The sequence below is a fragment of the Trachymyrmex septentrionalis genome, unplaced genomic scaffold (genome assembly GCF_001594115.1).
Source record: "Trachymyrmex septentrionalis isolate Tsep2-gDNA-1 unplaced genomic scaffold, Tsep1.0 scaffold127, whole genome shotgun sequence".
Lineage (NCBI taxonomy): Eukaryota > Metazoa > Arthropoda > Insecta > Hymenoptera > Formicidae > Trachymyrmex > Trachymyrmex septentrionalis.
The window spans coordinates 1,494,243-1,500,450 of NW_017304406.1; the positions used below are offsets into that span (position 1 = coordinate 1,494,243).

General features: G+C 33.6%; 1 pseudogene; it reads left to right on the plus strand.

Annotated features, from left to right (window-relative positions):
• Window positions 1–6,208, plus strand: part of LOC108756448 — an 80,639-nt pseudogene that overhangs the window by 69,773 nt on the left and 4,658 nt on the right.

The window sequence follows — 6,208 nt, forward strand, 5'->3', positions numbered from 1 at the left end:
TCTCTCTCTCTCTCTCTCTCTCTCTCTCTCTCTCTCTCTCGTCCTACATAAAATTTTACACGGTCATGTGTCTCAAATAGTAGAAATTAAATCTAAACTTAAATATCTACAAGCTTTTATCAATTGGCATTTTAATTCGAGTTTTCTGGCCGTTGATTTGTGCTACGTAAAGGTCTATCAGTTTTTTTTTTATTCGACTCGTCTCTTGATAACATTGAGAACTCTTGCGATCGTCGGATTTAGGATCGCCGCGCCGTTGCTGTCATCCAAAATGGTATTCTGGAAAACAATGCCAACTGCAGCTCTTTCGAAACTGACTTAATAAATAATTCTACGTTATTACTTCCCTATGAACTACTTTTTCAACGAGCTGGTATTTCAACAAAGATAATATTGCGCAGTTATCGTACAATGAAGTTTCAGAGTGGTGCAAGCGGACAGCAGTTCCCGACAGCGGTCAATATTCTACAATGGCCACAATCGGCATTCGGCCATTTGTAAGAGCGTAACGCTCGTAAAGCAATAACAACTGGTAGGACAATAGTTACAAATTGTCATCGTCTCCCGCGTGCTTTAAATGATATAACGATATAACCGGAATATTAATTCCAGCAATCGTAGATACTCTGCACTGCTGGCGCATTAATATAACGGTCTAGTCGCTACACATGCAGCATATCAACGACGATATACCGGTACGCTTCGCTTCGGCTAGTTCCGTCCGATAAAGCCGGTTATTCAATCACGTAATATCTCGAGTTATCGAAACGAATTATCGCTCCGTACTGCGGGTACGCGGTCACGATAGCTCTTGCAGGAATGTCGTACGTCACTCGATGTGTATTCTGCTGCGCAATTCTGTGATGAGCAGATGACGAGGAAATTGGCAGCGATCTAACAATCAGTCACCTTCCCCGAAGCGTCCCAAAGATCGATAACCAAAACGAGGCGCGTTCAGACTAGAGCACTGTAATCGATCTCGCGCGTGATCGGTACAATCACAAATTAGCCTTTTGTGGGCCGCCAATTGAGTTATTAGTAATTACAATTAGTAATTAGTCGATGTTGACGACCGACTATGATTAGCAAAACATTAATAGATCTCACGACCGTTATACAAACAACGCGATCTTGCAATAACAAGAATTGCAATTACTATATTAAGCTTTTACAAGATTGGTTGTGCAGTTTTTGTAAAAAAAAAAATGATTTTAAATACGACGCTGTTTAGTAAACTACGACACAATTGCAAACGAGGTTCGTTTAAAAAAAAAAAACGAAATTAAAACCATTATAGAATACATTTTTATAATTAATCAGTTTCCAAGAAAATGCAATTTTATATGTAAAAATATTTAAGGGCGATATGCGTTTATTTAATTACATATCGATATTCATTTGTTGACGTGTATATAAGATAATGAGTTACTATACATATATTATTCTATTGTGCAATATACTGTATTATTTTTATAATGATAAGTGACATCATTTTGTTTTCATTGATCATTTTTATAATTACAAACATTGATATTATTTCTGTTTTTATTGCCCATTTAAAATAACAAGATATACATAATAAGCGTAAATACTTTTATATAATAAGTGATATATAGACTTTTGATATCGACAACTAATGTTGGTTTAATTATTATACGAAAAGTATGGGTTTAAATATCTACAAATTTGACTACATATAGAAAATAATTTTGTTAGGTTATCAAAATAATTATTTAAAACGCTCAATCTAGTTGTTAGAGTGTTAAAATTTTTTGCAACATTACTCCTCAGGCTTAAATTTCTTACACAATTATTTTGATAGTCTAACAAAATTATTTTCAGATCTCTATAAGCTAAATTTTTATGTATTTTAGTAAAATTATTCTTTCTATACAAACAAATAAAATACATATGCATATATATTAATTTTTTTTTCTACGTTCTTAATATAGCGTTAATAATATGAACGTAACACCTCGAAATATCTGAATCTAAGTTTAATGTCCGGTCTAACGACTGTACGGAACAAAGTACAGAATAAATTATGAAAAGTTTGTCAGACTATTTCGAAAATCTGTTTATCGTCTTGTATAAGTTATGCATACGTGTTGACAGTTCTCTTATTTATCTACGTATCTCTTGTTTTATGTCTTACACACATTTTACATACATGTGCGAAAATGTTAAAATGTTATTTGCAAAATTTATTATGTAACTGACCATATACATCAAGATTGATGGTTTTACGCTTTATATATATATATATACGCGGAAATAACGTTGAAGCATGTTACATTGCAACAGCCTTTTCATCTTTCGTTTCCAAATCAATCTAATTCCGCGCATGTGTGGCTATGATCATCTAAAATTATCGCAGTCCAAATTTACGCAATAATTCCGTCACGGCATAATAGTCTAGATTAATTTTAAAATATTTAAAAGTTTGAATCTATATTTTATTTTTTTTTTGTTATAGTGAACAATGTATTATATTATGTCTATATTATGAGCCTTTACGAGCAATATCGATCCGTCACGACGCAGTAGAAACATTTTGTTTGTGCTCTCGACATTAACATGCATGTGTCAGTACATGAATTCGAGTTTATATTCACAGACCGGAAATATCAATATATACGTATGTCGTACTGCGCTTCTATAAAAAAAACCTAGTTACCTAATTGAAGAAAATCTGCGAATTAAAATCTGCAAATTTAATCTGTGAATTTCATTGACAAATTCTTTTTATAGAAAAAGTCTTTATATTATATTATTTTGATTTAATTCAATGCGAAGTCACGTCAATCAGCTTATAAAGAATACAGTCATTTTCGAGATTTTCTCAAAGTTTGCCTATTATTACGTCCGTATTATTCTGATAAAGTACTGAAAATGACAAGCAATATCTCAATAAAATAATGCTAAATTTAAAACAGTTTAATATCTACTTTTAATGTGTTTTATTCGATTTCTTCAAAAAGATAGAAAAAGTAAAAGAATTTAATATTGCTATGATTATTGTTTTACAATTTATTTAATACGATAAAACAAATAAGCAGCGAAGTTTATGTTCTATGGCGAAATTCTTTTTTGTACATTCTTTATAACACACAATTTTTATAACTTAATAATTAATTTTTAATGTAACTTGTAACGAAGTAATATAATTTTATAGTGTTACTCGTTACTTATTTTTTTTTTTTTTTTTAATAAGTAACGCGTAATGATGACAATTCAATTTTCAAAATAACTCCTAATCTCAGCATTTATTATAGTTAGTCATTATTACAGTCATAAAAAATTGTTATTATAAAAAGTAACTATAATATAAAAGTAACGAAAAAGTAATTCTTCCATTTTCTGGTAAATATATTATATTAATCCTAATACAATAATCCTAATATCTGTAAAACATAAAAATGAATAATAAATAATAACAATCGATACAACATTTACGGTGATATAGTGCTTGAAAATGCAATTAACTCCATGTGCTGTTCGATCTACTGTCTGTACATTAAATTTCGGCGACCCAATTGTTCGAGTTTGCTTCGGTCACGTTCCTCCGAAGAGATTCACCGTCTCAAAGAGGAGTTGCTTTATTGAGGTGAACAACTACGACAGGAACAGCGAGATGGAAGAGGGAGGGAGGAAAATTCAATGTATGGCTTCTTAACTCGAGGACCATTCTATTTCGGTTGGCTGCCCAATTTCGCGTGTAGTTCTTCGGCGCCGACTGGAACATAAATTCTTCTGTCGTGTTATAAGTAATAGTTGTTGCCATCGTCACAGTAAAAAAAAACTGATATTCTGCACCGAAAAATCGGTGCTAAACTTCACAAATTCGTAATCATCTTGTTTTCAAAATTTCTGCAATACGAATTTAAAATATGATGTTAAAATGTAAATCTATCGGAAAGGAGATAATCTTGTTTGCGTGGTTACATACTTTAATAATATATTTATTTTTCAATATGAAGAATTAATAAACATGATTATCTCCTTTTCAGCAGATTATCTTGTTATTTTAATATTAAACTGTTGAATTATTGATAAAATTGTTTAAAATAAGATTACAAATTTGTGACGTTTAATATTTACATTGTAACATTTTTTGGTGCAGAATATTAGTTTTTTATTACATAATTTTGTCGAATTCTTTCATGAATTGTCAAATTTTATGTTAGCGCCATTTATTAAATAAAACTGTTTTTTACTTATATTTTAAAATTAATATTCTTTATAAAACAAGAAGAATAAATGATTATGGAAGATTTTTGTGACAATACTATTTTTCAAAATATTGGAAATAAAAAATATCGGAGTAAAATTCCAACGATTATCTCGCATCGGTTTTTTTCTTTTATATTTATTGTTACGGAGAGATCGCTATTATTCGCGTGCGCGTGATAAAATGATAATGATCAGCATATTATTCGGTTTGTCCAAATAACGTTGGTGTATGTTAAAGAAAAAGCTCGAGGTCGAGGAATAATCGCGGTGACAAATTTTTTTAACAAGCTTCTTATGTGTTTCGCAATAATGAGGAGACTGGCTCCGTTTGCACTTGGCTGCTCCAAAACGAAAAGGTCATCAAAAGAGATCGTGAAAAAGAGTTAAAATTGTTCTCAATCTGGAAACGTTGCGCAGCAGTGTCGCTCGAACGAGCAAGCGCAAGCTCGGAAACTGCTCATATGAAATGCAAAACCATCCTGGGGAAGTTCACTACGGTACGCACAGCTAAATTGTGTGGTCTGATAAAAGAAGACTCTCGGGAAAACATCCTCGAGACCGTAATTGCGGATCATATATCTTACAGAAAAGAGGGAGATAGAGGTAAATAGAGAGAAGGAAAGAGAAAGAGAGAGGGGTGGGTGGGGGAGGGGGGAGGACAAGTTATAGTTGCTCGTTAGCCGACCCATGATTACTATGATTTTAAATTATTTATATAAAAGAAAGAGAGCATTATTTTCTGCTAGATTTTCTCGAAAGGACTACTTTACGAGCGTCACCAGGAAGATGTTTTAAGCATTTCAGAATATTTTGTCGTCTCTTGAGTACTTTCTACGTGCACTTTGCCATTAATTTACTTACTAATACCTTCGCCCGATACAATTTCAGTTAGTGAAATGAATTTCGCGTGCGTTCAAGGTTTTTCGAGGCTCCAATAATATCTTCGTTCACAAAATGTGGCCGATTGTGAGCAAAAGATTAAATCGCTGTGGCGGTCAAATAAAAAAAAAGGAGATTAGAAAAAGGAGAAAGAAAAAGGAGTTAGCGGTAGGCTTTTCTCTCGAGAGCTCTCGGGCTTACTTCACGAGGTCCTTTAGTGAATGTTTCCATTCATGAGCTGCAGGCGTGCGGAGCACTCGCGCCTCCTAATTTGAATAACAGCCTTGCCTTTACTATTTTCTCGCGAGGGCATTACATTGTGCCCGCGGGAGTCACCTATTTGTCAGAAATCCTCTCGCCAGAAGGTGCAAAGAGGTTCCCTTTCGGACGCATGGGACGAGAAAGTCCTTTATCGAGCCAACGAGCGGGGTGATTCGGTTCACGCAATTACGAGCAAACTGACGTGTGTTATCATCCTTGCGAACTTCCGAGAAAACTTGGTCCCCTTCGCCAATGAAGTTTTCTCTATTATAAGATAATGAAAGTTCTGAGAACTTTGGAACATCGATTCCAGTTAGGGATTAATTATTGGACCAAATATCGGATACTAGATAATAGGTTTCACTGAATTCTACAATTCTGATTGCGAGTCGACTTGTTGCAGACGCAGCGTCATATTTTAGCGAACTGAAAACTTCATGCCGCAATATGTCGCCGTGGGTGAGAAGCCGTAGTTGAAGTTGCTTTGTAAGACGAAGCATTTACATTAAAGAACGGCGGTTTTGAATACTTAGGCGGAGAGGTAACATATAATACTCTGAGGCTTCAGGAGATTGCTCTGCAGTCTGTAATTAGAGAACGTAATATATATTCTCGTAGGTTTGCTCTCGTATTAATTTCACCGCGTGAATTAGCCCAAATGATATAAGCGGGGCAAATGATGAAGAGGGACTGAAGGCTGGTTATGGCTGCAAGAGACTAGAAATGTGTGAGAGACAGAGAGAGAAAGATGGACGAAAAAGAGGATATATGTGTGTGTATATATATTTATATATATATATATATATATATATATATATATATATATAATAAAGAA